At 40.3% G+C, this 15,636-nt stretch overlaps 1 long non-coding RNA gene across 1 annotated transcript; it reads left to right on the top strand.

The window, feature by feature from the left end:
• Positions 1-4,080: 4,080 nt before the first annotated feature.
• LOC116045760 lies at positions 4,081-15,448 on the top strand. The gene is made up of 3 exons (XR_004104003.2): positions 4,081-4,091; positions 9,524-9,533; positions 15,211-15,448. It is a non-coding gene; the product is annotated as an uncharacterized LOC116045760 (long non-coding RNA).
• The last annotated feature ends 188 nt before the right edge of the window (positions 15,449-15,636 follow it).

Below are 15,636 nucleotides of genomic sequence, written 5' to 3'. Positions count from 1 at the left end.
TTGTCACCAGTTAATGTGGAACAACTTGCACTTTACACTCTATTTGGTTGATAATTAACAAGCATACATATTTATATTTATTGGGAGCCAGTGCAATAATTATATAAATTTGGTTTGATTATGACCTGTTTTGCTTGACCTCAAGAGAAATGCTGCTGAATAAATTTGGAATTTGGAATTAGAAAAATGTTTGAGAAAACAAGCAAACAGAACATTGCTGCTCTCCACAAGCACTGAAAAACATCTCTACACCAACCTAAGCGATAAAGCACTGCTCTTCAGTGATGAGGTTAACAAAGCAAAATAAAGCAGATTGTCACGGCTGGTGCGAAAGGCAGGCAAGGTAGGACCCAAATGCAGTTTAAAGAGTTTTATTAAAAGATAAGCAAAAACTTACTGGAGCAATAATCCAATACATCAGGGAAATCCATGACGGGAATGCAGAAACAAAAACAGAACGCACAGCAAAAAGACGAGACGATCCGACAAGAGACAAGGGAAAACAGAGAGGCTAAATACACAAGGTAATGAGGGAACGAGAGGCAGGTGACACAACAGGTGGAACAAATCAAAAAAGGCGGGAAACAAACAAAGACAGGAAGAAAGCTAGACAAGACAAGGGAGACAAGACAGACTACAAAATAAAACAGGAAACCAAGCAAAACAGAAACAAGACTACACAATAAAACAGAACAAAATACCAAAACCCTGACACAGATATGTCAAAATGAGGTTCAGAATTTAATTTGAGGTTTATGATGACCTCAATTTCTTGTAACTGGTGGTTAAATATTGAGGACAATGCGCCTTGGTTGATTTTTACCTGTGTGATTTCAGTTCAGGGGTCATCAATTCTGCTTAACATCTATTGAGCATTTTTTTATGCTATCCACCAATAATGTATCCAGTGTGGTTAATAAAGATGTTCATTGGATCCGACTCTTGAGGTTAAAAGGGGAAATAAACAGTAGAACACCTTGTTACTTTTATGCAGTGAAGCAATGTATGGTATGGATGATATGGTATCTGCTTGTCCAGACTTCTATGAAAAATAAGGATGAATTTTATCTGCTGAACAGGGCCAAGGACTTACTGTTGTCTTCCTATTTATTTAACGTTTGTGCTGTATATAATTACCATGCTCTAAATGTTAAGTGTTTTGACAATACCATACAACTAATGGGCCTTATTCTGCATCATTAAGGCTGAAGACAGTTTCTTGTATGTGTTGAGCTCAGTAGCCATGTGAAATGATTCCAGTGTTTTATAATTAATACAATAGCACGTTATCACATTTTATTAAATTCTCACTTGGAACTGTGACTGTTGAAAATAGCATGCAGAACTTTTTTTTAGCTGACGACAGGGCAGACCTTGTTGATGCAGCTGTGTGGGTGTGACATTTACACAACCAGGATGTTAGCGATGTCAAAAAACAATACTAAAAGATTGTCGGATCTCGCCTACCACTCTGAGAGGTGAGAGAAAGCAGATGCAGGGAATATGGGTGGGGGTGTATTAAAGGAATACAATGAGTGACAGGGTGTGGGGGACAGCATTATAAGAGACTGGGAAAGCGAGACAAGAAAAGCCATGACAGCTGGTATTCAGACTGGTATGTCAAACCTGACAATCTCAAATCTGTGTTTCTGTGTGAGTTAATGTGTGTGCATGACTGAACGTACATGAATGGCTGGAGTGGACACAAAATCAGAAACATCTATAAATAAATAAATATAACTGCTGAAGCTTATAATGTTACCCTACAAAAACTAACTACCTAAAAAAATAAGTTAATTAAGTAATTAGTTTAAGTGTATGCTATATTTAGAATCATTTTCACCACTTTATCTTGGTCTTAGACAGGAGCTATTTAAGTTTACACAGGGAGAACTGAACCCATTCTCTGCTCTCATCAAAGCCACCAGACTCCATTGACAAAAATAGTAATTTTACTGTTTTTGAACATGGGATTTGCTCAGCTACCGCTGCTTTGATGGGTTAGTTAGTTTGAGTTATCATGTTTGTATCATCACAGGCGGCTGCGGCTCAGTGGTAGAGCGGTTGCCTGCCAATCAGAAGGTTGGTGGTTCAATCCTTGTCCCTGTAGTCCTATGTCAAAGTGTCCTTTGGCAAGACACTGAACCCCATTCGCAGTGATATGTGCGTGAATGTTTATCTGATGAGCAGGTGGCAAAAAAAAGAGCTTTGAGTAGTCGTTAAGACTAGAAAAGCACTATATACAGTCTAGTTACATGTTTTAAAAGGGTTAGGAAGTAACAAAACAAACTGATCGAGGCAACAACCCCACTTAATAAAAATGAACTATCCTTGCTGTTTATGTATAGTGTTTATTGCAATGGTTCCCAACATGAAGCCATGTCTTTCTGTGACCCCTCATTACAGGTTATGTGTGGACATGTGCTGTCATCAGTATAAAGAGGGATTTACCCTGCTGATAGAAGCATGTGAAGGATTTTGAGAGGTGAAAGTATTCAGTATTTCACAATAAATAGCAAACATATACAGTACCTTCTGAGGAACTGTCCACTTAAAATGGCTCAGGCCTCGCTTTCCACTGACCTGTCAGTCTGTTCAGACAACATGCCCGGAGGTTACAGTTTCTTTAACCAGACTACAGGCCTATATCAGAGGGGGGCTGATGACGACTCTTGGTGTGAGTGTTACGGATCCTGCAATGTGGGGAAATAAATCCAGTGACAAAGTATAAAACGATTCTCATTGAAAGAGGGGCCTCTTCGTTTCACAACAGAGGAGCTAAATTCCCCGCATCAGCAAGAGACTGTGGAATGGGTGGTCGAGTTCGCTCGTTTAATAATGACATGTTGTGCAGCCGAGAACGAGAACGGCTGTTATATTCATTATCAACCTTGATAAATTGTAGGTAGGATATTTGTTTTCACACTTTTTCAAAATGCTAATCCACCACGTTTAATGTATTTGTTTGTATACATATCTGTACCCTATTAGATTGTGTGTTTCCCTGTGATGCGCTGTAAAGCACTGTGCGCTCTTTGCGATCGTGGACGTGTAGGCTACTACTTGCGGGTGCGTGTGTGGGTAGGGGATGCAGGGGGGGGGGGCATTCCGATTTTGTGCCCAGGGCCCGTGGTCATGATAATACGTCCATGCTCCCGATGAGTGAATGGGTGAATGAGAGGCCGAGGTAGAAATGTAGAAAAGCAAGATATACTGTAAGTGCAGTCCATGTATTTCATTGAAATGTTTCTTGATGAGAGCTATGTAGTGCAGGGAAAATAAAGCCAGTTGGTAAATTTCCAGTTAATTCATGCCAGTTAATTCCTGGAACAGCAGGTCAGCTAAATATGCATAAAATACAATTTAACAATTCAAACAAAGTTTCCAATAATGAATTAATGATGAGTAAATATTTACTCAGAATAAAATGGAGCTTTTTATCAATTCTCCGCCAGTTAGCAAATTACACAGTTTGTATCCAGAAACTTCCTCAGGAAAAGACATAAAAGGAAAGAAAGGAACACTTTTGTGAGTTTTATTATTATTTATTGTTAAATCCTTTCTTTAATCACCCTAATCATTTTGTCACCCCCTCAGATTTATCTTGAGATCCTTTGGTTACTTTTCTTAAAATAGCAATACGAATATTAAACAGTTTAAGAAATGTTATGATACTGCAAATACATAATGCCTGATAAAAAAAAAAAAGTATGAACACACAATAACTGTGTCTAGCATCTGTCTCTCATCAGACTCATTGCTGCAGACTTAGCGCACACTCACACTTGGCCCAGTTAAACCGTGCCTGGCTACGTTTGAACCCTAGCTCCGGTTCGTTTGCCTAGTGTGATCACTCCATTAGCATGCCCGGGCACGGCATGCTAATCAGTGCTCTGGCCCACTTGAAAGAGGTGGGTCAGGGCACAGTTCGATTGGACTTGGGCACTGTATGCATCAGTGTGATCGCTAAAACGTGCCAGGGTTGTCTGGGAGTGTGACAAAATTAAAACATTTTGAAGGGAGGTGAACAATAAAACCATGTTCATCTTGTTTAACATTCCACTTGACCCTAAGATGATATTGCTGCACCTGTATCCAACAAATCTGAATCTGAGACCCCCAAAACATAAATTTATTGATTTCACTATACTGTAGGCAAAAAGGACTATAGCTCTCATCTGGAAGAAAAGTGAGGCACCTGGGACTTGATAAACTAAAGTTGTAATGTACTACCTGGGAGTGCTAAAAATAAAATAAAAAATTGTTTAAAAAACTACGTGCCCGGGTCTGGTTCTTACCTTACAGATGAACGGGAATTGTAGTTGGCAAGTCCCGCAATGTAATGACCTAAGCGTGCCCTGATTGTTTTATTGCAGTGTGAGTGTAGGCCAGCTCAGGCACGGTTCAAGGCTACTGGGCCAAGTGTGAGTACGCCCTTAGTCTATCTATCAACGACATTTCATTTACTGGATAGTTCAGGTGCCGCCGGAGGTTCCGCCGGATGTCCCTCATCCGCTTCCTTTGTGTTGGCATTCTAATCTCCCGTGGATTTATGAGGACTATGGTTAACTGCTCCTCAGATCTCTACAGGGTAAATCCAGACAGCTAGCTAGACTATCTGTCCAATCTGAGTTTTGTAAAACAACTTTTGAATGTGCTCATGTTCCACCAAAACAAGTTCCTTCGCGAGGCTATTTTGTAGAGGCACCATTGCCTGTCCGGTGCTTAGCGCCACCCAAGACGAGTGATTGGTTTAAAGAAATGATAATAAACCAGAGCACGTTTTTCTCCTATCCCTGTATGCTGTGTGGACTGGCCAGATCTTCAGCAGCGCTGTGGAGGAAGGTCTGGCAATGTGAGTCTACTGCAGACTCAACTGGCCCTCCCAGAAAAAATCTGGTCACAATAAGTGGACTGTGGAAAAGCCAAGACGACTCTGCACAGGGATCTCAGACTTTACAGTACACTGGCTCATAGTAGTCCAACAGACACATAGCTACTGTTTTTGCCAGATATAACAGTATTTGTGAAGTCATAAAATATCAAGTCAGATAGGTAGGAACAAAAACAGACAAGCAGCTATTGTAACATTTATGGTGGCTCTATACACAGTAATTGCATCTCATCGCCCTAACAGCAGAGCTACTTTGCCGATACCTGACATAATAAATGCACAAATCATTCTTATCTTTTCTCTTAGTAGTCCAGAGGAAGAGGAAGTAGTCCATTCTGATAATTTATTACCTGGCAGAATGCGCTACACTACTTTTATCTACATTTAGGCAATGACCTAACTTTATTTTTGCTAAGTTAGGAATATAATTACATTTCTTTTTCATTTTGTCATTCAAATCAAAAATCCCTCTACGATTGTAACGTATGTGGCACAGACCAGACTCGAGCCCAAAAGCACGACATAGACAGTCAGAGATGAGCAAAAGTTCTTTAATCCAGAAATATGCAAAGTTAACCAGGCAGGGCAGGTGAAGAATCATCACACCGGGAAACAGGCAAAAAAATCTGAACTATCCCTTCAACTGACAGTTACAACCGGGTATGATGATAATGATAATACTTTATTGCCAGATCAAATCATTGATCCATCAATAAAGACAAATTTCAAGACAAGAAACAAGCATATACATTTAACATCACGTTACAATCACTGAAGCAATATATTCAAGACCCTTAAATCTACATTTGAGCTGGAATTATGCTCCATATTTATCTTTTTTGAGCAGATTTTCATTTGGTAAAGAAGTTTTGACATTACAGTGGTGGACAAGCATGTGTACCATTTACGATTCCAATACTGTAGAAAACTCACAGAAATTTAAAAAACAAAAACAAAAGAAAAATGTGTCTACTTGCCCCAAAAGACCTGGGTGGTGGAGAAAATAAATTCTTTGTTTTGTCCTTTTGTAGACCGATTCAATGTGGTCTTTCCAGCTATAGCTCATAGCACTAAAAATAAAGGCAGGGACACTGAGCGATTACCATGTTCAAACAGAGAACAAAACTGGCTTCAGAACTAAACTTTGTGACACACCATATTTAAAAACCGTGTGTGATAAAGTATAATAATCTGAGGCATAATGGTGGTGAAAAAAATATCTCCAATAAATGCCACTTCAAATCTGTTCCACAAATGCCAACCCAATGGATAATAGGGGTCAACAAGGAAGTCATGGCTAGTAGCTTGAATGCAGCTTTTATTTCTAGCAGCAGTAATGCGGTGCACTCCCCAGCACTGAGGTCATTAGTGACCCTGAGAAGTTTTTTTGCTGCTGAAGAAAACCAGACTGTAAACTGTAACCTGTCGATTGTCCACGGCAAAGACCAGGGACTTAAGAAATAAAGCTACTCATCCAGGGACCCCTTATAGATCATCAGCAAAATAGAAAATGTCCTTACACATGCTGTGCTTTTTCAAATGTGTTCTTATAGCTAACTATCTTACATTAGGGAAACAAGACAATGACAAGAAAACCTTTTAGGTTTGGCAGGGAGAGAATAGGCCGGTCCAGAGAGATGTGAAGTGATACGCTGATTCCTTTTAGAAACATAGATCTAAAATAAACATAAATGTAAGATAATTTACACAACATTACTGTCAGAGCAGAATTATATTGGGGTGGCACTCACAAATATACACTTCAGTATTAAACTGCTTCCAGTGTGGGCAAGAGTTGCGAAGGAAATTTTAAGATTTAAAAGTGAAAACATGAGGTAAAAATAACTTCCCATCATCCCTATATCCTTTCAATTGACAGAAATTAACTAGTTAGCTAGCTAGCAAGAGAGCTGTCACATAATTGTGCCTTTTTGTAAGCTTTCTGATTGATTCAAGGGTAAAAAATAACAATTAGCTTGCTCCTGTTAGCCTTATAATATTAATATTAGGTGTCAAACGATTCATTTTTTCTTAATCGTGATTAATCGCTGAATTTCTATAGTTAATCGCGATTAATCGCATGTTTTATCACATGATTAAAATTCTATTATTTTGCATTTCAGAACTGTTTTTAAGTACATATTAACAATGGAAAGCAATTCTTATCAGTGTATCTTGATTGGGAATCAAATGAATGCAAAGAAAGTGACTTTATGAACTTGACTTTAAGATTTGTATTTGTTTATTATTTCACCCATTTCGCAAGAGCGGTAGTAATTTTTTGGGATTTGGTTTCATCCACAGGTCGGCAACTAGGACTCTCCAAAATAGTGCTTTGCCTGAGCCTGCTAGCATCAACCTGAGTCACGTTAACTGTACTATGCTTAGCTCGTAGGTGGTAGCTCAAGCTTGACATGCTTCGGTGATATTTTAATTTGGCTTTACACAATGTGCATATGGCTTTCGACTTGTCTACTGAGCCACCTGGGAGTTTTGGAAAATAAAAAGCGCCATTCAGAACTGTGTTTTCTGCTGTCTTTCTCCATCATGTCTGCAGCCTGCAGCAGCAGGATGTGTTACGAGGAAGTATAGCAGCTTGATGAAGTAAAGGTGCGGCAAGAGGCCGTAGATGCTAGTGATTTTAGAACAGCTAAGGGGCGTTGTTAGGCATGACGCGAAGCCGAGTAAAGTGTAAAATAAATTAATAAATGGTGGCATGCGATTAATGCGGTTAAAAAAATGAACGCGTTATGCTCGGCCCTTAATCACATCGTGATTGACGCGTTAATGCTGACAGCCCTAATTAATATAATATATAATAATATATAATGTAATATTTACTAGCTATAATGTAGTGCTACACTACCTAAAGAAAAAGTAAGAATCCATCAACATCAACATCGCCTGTAATGTCATTTGAAATTGCCAGACCTGTCTCCACAGCGCTGTGGGGTAAGATCTGGCTACACCACACATACAGTCCAGGATAGGAGATGAAAACACTTGAGTTGTTTGCATTTCTTTAAACCGATCACAATTGTCTAAGATAATCTAATCTCCGGACACAGCGCCGATGGCTCTGCAAAGCGGTCTCGGGAAGGAACTTGTTTTGGGGGAATATTTGCACCCCGCAAAAGAAAACGCCACATACAATATTAGCTGAAGTTAACTGTTCAGTAACGTATGCTATTTAAATTAGCTGGATACATGGTTAAATGTAATTTGCTCTTACCAGTGTATTGTCGTGTGTATTTCGTCGATAGTAAATCCCCGCCAATCAGTCCCAAAACGTCCCAGTTAGATAGTAAAAGCCGTAAACATATTCTTTGTAAATCTTTACAATCTTTTCCCGAAAGAGCCAAGCAGGCCTGCCTTGTTGCACGATCCAAATTTTCTCTTCTTGACATTTTTTAGCATGTAGCTTGTAGCTCAAAGTTTGCTGTTGTTTCCCGAAGAGAACTGAGTTAGACAACGGCAACACACACGCCGGGAAATCTGGCAGCAGCAGAGAAGTCAGAGCAACAATTCTAGTGTTAAAGCCCTTTCAAAAATTGCAGTGCTTTGACTTTTCATTCTTGTAGCTTAATCACATTTTAATTACAAAAGATATGCCTTTTTCTAAGCATTTCTTTTAGGGGTGGGAATCGATTGGCACCTCACGATTCGATTCGATTCAGAGGCTAACGATTCGATTCTAAACCGATTATCGATGCATCTTGATGCATCTCGATGCAACAATTTTTGTATGTACATTTCCATGCGTGATTTTTAAAAATATACATATAAATCTGAGTTTGCTACTCAGAGTTTGCTAATCACTTCCTAGACAAAGCAGCTAGACAAAGCTTAGATTTGGACATATATTTGTCACACACAAGTTTTAATGAAATGTTTTGTCTACTGAGGTTTTTGTTTGGTAGTCGTTCCATGCTTAAGCCTGAAACATGCTTGTGAAAGTCACGTTCTCTCACAGTAATCTTCCATGTCAGAGGCTCAGTCATGTTTAAAGGTGGATAATTGGCTTCTTAGAATATGAAACATGAGGTGGTCAGATGTAATGTGATAAAGTAGATGAACAGCCTATATGTGTTTTGCCTAATTATGTTATGTATGTCTTTTTAGATCATGTGTATATATACAAAAAAAAAAAAAATTTCCTTTTGGCCATTTTTGTGCGTTTTTTTTCTGCACTCTTGCCTAAACTCTAAGTTGTTGTCCATTATCCCATCCTCTTTCAGTCACGCTGTTTTCTGATTTGTACTTGTCTGGAGACAGTAACTTTAAAATAAAAATCAACACATTTAAATAAAAAAAAAAATTAACTTATCAGAATCGATAATCAAATCGTTCTAGAGAGAATCACGATGCATCTAAGAATTGATTATTTTTCCCACCCCTAATTTCTTTTGATTCAAGGGCCAGGCTTATTGATTAGCTTGCTACTGTTAGCGTTGGGAACATTTTCTAGCTATATATGGCTACAGTACCTGAAAGCAAGTCAAGGTTTTGTTTAAATAATAAAGTAGGCTATCAAATATTTACATGACCGGAAATGAACAAGCTAGATGAGAGCAACATTGCTGTCAGAGTAGATATATACTTCTTCTAGGGTGGACAAGAGGAGAGCAGGAAATAGCTGGTTCAAAAGTGGACTACATAAAGGTGAGGTGAGGTAAGAAAACCTCAAAGCAAAATAAACGGAAAAGAAAAGTTAAATAAATAAGAACAAGCCCAAAAGGTACTGTGGTTGGCTCAAAAAACGGTGTTACAAAAGGGAATAAAAGAAAAAGAAACATAAGCTGTTCCACTAGCTATTTAGCACTGTGTGATAGACACAAGATTAGAGAGGAGCAAGTAGTTGAAATGTCAGATTTGGCAAGAACGTGCTCAGATTGAGATTCACCGCCATCCTTTTAATCACTGAGTCAAGCAATGCTGCGTGGAATGCTGCCAAGGTGTGTAAGTACAAGTGCGAGTGTGTACTTGTGTGTACATCATGAAAAGAGAGAGGTACCTTTTAATGGAACCCCACATCCATCTCATCGGCGCTCCAAATTTAAATGAGACATTTTCCCTTCTTGCCTTTTAGCGATGAGGCATATTAATAAGCTCAGAAAAGACACTGAAAGGTTAGACAAGTTTTTTTTCATCCCAGGGGAGAAACTGCGTGTGTATTATCTAAAGCGCTAGCAGGCTTTAGATGTGGTGTGCGTGTGCGTAGGTGAAGCGGGAGGGCATCAGAGATTATAGCAAGTTGTGAGGATCAAGGAGAGAAAGGTTAATCAAACACTAGTTAGAAGTCCATTCCAGTGGTGACAGTTTCACTTGACAGCTTCTCTTCAGAGTATTTGTACGTGCTTGAAAACAGCTTGGCGTCCAATCCAGTCGCTGCTCCCTCCCTCCCCTCAGTCTTTCTCACATCTACCTCCTCTCTTTTCATTACATCCCTTCTCTTCCTTCCCTTCTCCCTTTGTCTATGTCCCTCTGCTTCTCTCAGTCCTTATCAGAAGGTGACAGAATGGTTTCGCTGCACAGCTCAGAAACACTGTGCAAAAGGCCATGAGCGTCTCATTTCCTTTACAGAGAGCGCTTGTCATTCCTTAATCTCTTTTAATTCTCCTATTCCCTCATTTGCAGGTGGGAGCAGTGGCGTTGGAAGGCAGCAGTATTCTCTGATGTTGTTTTTCACTTTTACAACAGATCTCGTTATCACCTTGGCTCACCATAAGGGTGCCTTACTGGCAACTTCTCACAGGCATGATTAAAGCTGCTGTGTGAAGTGTGCTGCTTTTTGGAGATTTTTTACTATGGTGATGAAATGGACTGATGTATGTGTGGGTTTGTGTTTGCATGACCATGTGTATGTGTAGGCATAATAGTGCTCTTATCATGTGTGTATTCAGAGCCAAAAGCCACAATGTCCCCTCATGTCAAAATGTTACTCATTTTCCAAGTGGGAATCAGCGCTGCAAAAAATATATTCCTTTATACAACCACTTTCATTTGATCTTTTGCCGTTGCATTCATCAACCGTTCCAAATACTGGACAGATCTCCTCCTCTTCATGTTTCTGAATGATCACAGACCAAGTGAAAAGAACAAATAATGACAAAGCAATTCTTTTTAGATCCTTTATACACTTGCCAGTCAGGAGATAGAAATCCCAGGTGCCGTTGTCATAAATCCATCTGGCAACAATAGGTGCCCAGAATCAGCCGACTGACTGTGGTCTGGTGGTTTGGCGTTGATAAAATGTAATAATAATGTTTGGGAAAAAGAAATTGCTCTTATCTAAATTCTGATTCTGTATGTTTAAGAAAATACTGTGCTTACTTTACAAATACATTTAGAAGCACTTACATTCACGCTTTCTAGGCACTAGCCTTCCCAAAGATTGTACCTGGTCCTACTGTCGTCAAAAGTGTCATCAAGTTTCCCATTGCATGGTAGTCAATGCTCTACTCTACTCTTTTTAGGTTTTCCATTCGCAAACGTTGATGCTACGTGGTACTTTTGTTGGTACCACCTCGTTCGAGGTTCCAAGCAAGCAGAGTCGATGCAAGAAGGTGAAGTTAAAACACTGAAGACCACTGATTGGTCACAGAGAATCGTCACTAGAATCATCACTTGCTCAACACAGGACATCCTGCACAAATCCATCATTTTTAAATAGCCAAGCTACTGTCAGTATAGACCAACTTTTTTTTTTATTCACTCGATCAAGATTTAAAAAACAAAACTATGGCGTACTCTACGCCGTTCAACTGATGAAGTGCAGACACTCCTCTGTTTGGTTGCCGATGAAAGGATTCAGCCAGTGTTGCGCTAAAGATGATGTCATGGCAGTTTTACGCGGCGTCGCTATGCCGATCAATTGAGAATCCCACCTATACTGAGAGGGTACTATCCGCAGTGGAAAACCAAATAGAGAAAAGGACCTGGTAACTAAAGTGAGTCGAGTTGAGTCAAACCAGGCAGTGAAAATGAGGCTTTTCATAGGTGTCTTAAGTAACCAGGCACAAAGAAGGAAAAGTCCACACAACAGCTTAAAGGTGCTCTAAGCGATGTCACGCGTTTTTTAGGCTACAACATTTTTTGTCACATACAGCAAACATCTCCTCACTATCTGCTAGCTGCCTGTCCCCTGAACACACTGTAAAGAAACGCGGTCTCTGTGGACAGCCCAGGCTCCACAAACGCCAACAAAAACAAACTGCTCCAACCTGCACCACCAAACATAACAAACAGTGTTCCAGCGTTCCAGCCAATAACCGACAAGAAGGATTTTGGGGTGAGGGTTGGGGGGTTAGTACGCGGAAGGAAGGGGGAGGGAACGGGATGAGGAGGAGGGAGGGGCGAGCTAGACTTTGTTTTGCTTGACAATACTTCAAACGTCAACAAGAAGTGACATCACCCAACATCACTTAGAGCAGCTTTAATGCGCCGTAAAAATACTTTAATAGTTCAAATAAGGCACACAGGCCCTGAAGAAGGCCAAATTGTGGGCCGAAATGTTGTGTGCCTTATTTGCACTATTAGGGCCCTATCGTGCACCCGGCGCAGCGCAAAGCCCGACGCAAGTGTCTTTGCTAATTTAAGACCGACGCACTTGTCAATTTCCTGTTCAGCGCCCACGTCGTTTAAATAGCAAATGCACCTGCACCCATCTATGCACCCATGGGCGTGCTGGTCTTACAGGGAGGTGTGTTCAGGTGCATTCTTGGCGTATTGCTATCTTGAGGCAGTGGGAAGTGATCGCGCCATTGACCAACAAAAACCTGGTCTAAAGTCAATAGCGCAGCATTTGCATTCATTGTTATTTTAACAGCGCATTAGTAAAATGCGCCTAGGCTCGTGCACAGCGCACGCACACTATGCTTGTTACACACACACACACACACACACACACACAGGGACGCGCAGCAGCACACAAACATGCAAAAGATTAAAAATTAAAATATTACAATGTCATAATAGCAATTCGCCAAGGTACAAACGCGCCTGGCTTTTAAAGGGAATGGGAGATGACCTCTGATTGGTTTATTGCATGTTACGCCTAATACACACCTATGAATTAATGAAGACACTAAGTACAACCCTTTTGAACCATGCGCCTGGCGCACGGATGCTTTTTCCCCCCCTTAAAATAGCAAAAGTGGATTCGTACATGCCCTAAACGCACCTGCGCCAGGCACTTCACACCGTGCGCTTAGATCGTTAAAATAGGGCCCTTAATGTATTTTTCCGGAGCGTTAAGCTTTTGTGCAGACTTTACCTTCTTTGAACATTCACCAGCAACTACATGGACGTGCACAACATCGTCTTTTTGATTAAGTAACCAGGTAGCCATGAATTAGATGTTGAAAACACTGTTCAAGAGACCTTTATTCATCAGCCTCATGTACGTATTGCAATCAATCACTCCTACTTGTGACAAAAATGACACCTGACCACAGTGCTATTGAGTGGACTCTATGTTAATCGATTACGCCTCTCAGGTCACCATTGTTCTCTCGTGTCTTGATCCTTATAAACACTGTAAACATCTTCAATTTAGAAAATATGTTTTCCTTTTCTAACATTTTTCAGACAGTAATGTAGAACATAATTAGTCCAAATGCAAAGCTGACTGATACTGTACCGCTCCTCCAGTTAGCATTCTATTATCAGCCACTACTCGCAAGCTGGAAAAACTCTCAACATGTCAGCACATTGCCAGGCAACGTGTTGTGCGTTTGCAGGTGGCTGACATGCACACATATGTGCATCTTGCACGTGTATAAAGCTGTTCATAATGTTGGACCGGCTTTTTTGCCTGGGCAAGCTGGAAAGGTGTTAAAAGTAAAAGCATGAGGAACCTAATTATGCGTCTTCCACTTGGAGTGTGAAGTGGTGAACAAATGACAAGCTGTGAAGAAGTTGGGAAGTAGAGGGGAGGGGAGAAAGGCAACAGAGAGAAAAAGGAGGCAGAAGACAGAAGTGAGGCTCCCATGCAAGAGACTTCTGTGAAGTCTGTGAGGGATGTGCCTCTGCTTCCTCCCTTTTCCATTTATTTAAAAAAATGACACATTTGAGAGAGATTTTTAAATCATTTATTCCGCATGGCGTTATGAATAATTTTCTCTTTCTACATGATTTGACAGAATATTGAATCTAAACACCTCTCTGCCTCCTCTTGAAGAGACTCTAACGACGATCATCACTAATATTGATTTTCTCAGTTTGAAAAAGTCCTCTCGTAATCTTTACATAGGGCCTTAGCCTATCCCTTTACTTCGGTAAAGACATAACTGTCTAATCTGTAGTCCAGGAATTAGATCTATTTTCTTTGACTTGTACACACACAATAGGTAGCTAGTTGATGGAGTTAGCAGTGGCACGGGGGTTTGGGTAGACTGTGAGAAGGCTTTAACCCTTGTGTTGTCTTCCCGTTGACCATGCAACTTTTTGTTTTTCTGGGTCCAAATTTACAATAAAAATGCAATACAATATATACAGGTATAAAATACCTTTTGTTTTTTAGTTACATAAAACGCCCCGATTGTCGAAAGTTCTCCTTTTCACTTTTAAGTATTCCCTCATTGCCTATTTCCACAGCGCTGCGTCAGCGCTGGAGTAAATCTGAGTGGTTAAAGGAGCGGCCGTAAAACGGTGGAACATTTTAATTTTCCTAATTCTTCACAGCCCCCTGTATTTTGATATTTAAAAGCTTTTATTATGAAGCAGGGAAAATGGCAGATTTTCAACCTTTCTGAATTGAGTCATCCAGTGCAGATTTACCCCCGGGTAAATGCGAACTATCAGGTACTGGCAAACTTTTTCTCAAGTTAGCAGCTAATGCTAGTGGTAGCTATTTAGCTTGTTTGGCGAAACACTAAACAGGAAATTTTTTAGGAGAACAAAATGTTCCAATCAACTTTAACGAAGTGAAAACACATTGTGAGAGTGTCAAAGTTTAAGACGAAAATAAGGACAACACCCCAAAACAAGTTAACAGCTATTTTAATGTCCACAGAGCCATGGATACGCTTCGCGTCTATCATGATTGACAGGTTGAGGTGTAGCCACAGCCTTAAGCATTCCCTGCTTTCTCGTCAATTGTAAAACAAATAGGACCATCATTTACTAAATGAACATCATCCTATTACTAGGGATGCAGTGAATCCAGATTTTTGGGGTTCAGCCGAATACCGAATCCACTGGTTAAGATTCCCGAATTCGAATCGATTCGAATCCGAAACCGAATACCGAATCCTACTCCCATCCTCAGTCCATTAACACAGTAAACCCATTAATGAAGTAAACAATGTCCACAGCATTTTGGCTGCTGTCTGTAGATTCCTTTATGCACAACTTGTATTCTTTTGGATGTTTCATACCAAATGTTTTAACAGCGGCGATGTTGTGTATTGTTTAGGGTCCTTGCCACCACGAGACAAATCGGCATTGCAAATTGAACATGTAGCTCGACTTGAATGGCCTTCTTTTGACTGAAAGTACTGCCAAACAACACTGTTTCTGTTCACGAGTTCCATTTTCACTTTCTCACTGCCTACTGCATTGAATGGTCCACCTACGTAAACACCTTCCCGTAATCAACGGCGGCGTCCTTACGTCGACCAGCATAGGGTTCGGTTCGGTGTAAAAAAATTCGAAGGTTCAGCAGAAACCGAACCCCGTCAAAAAGCCCAATATTCGACTTCCGGCATGGCGCAGACGCGGTCAGTGGCATAAGTTAGAGG

Source organism: Sander lucioperca, chromosome 4, assembly GCF_008315115.2.
Source record: "Sander lucioperca isolate FBNREF2018 chromosome 4, SLUC_FBN_1.2, whole genome shotgun sequence".
NCBI lineage: Eukaryota > Metazoa > Chordata > Actinopteri > Perciformes > Percidae > Sander > Sander lucioperca.
This window is presented reverse-complemented; position numbering and strand designations above follow the sequence as displayed.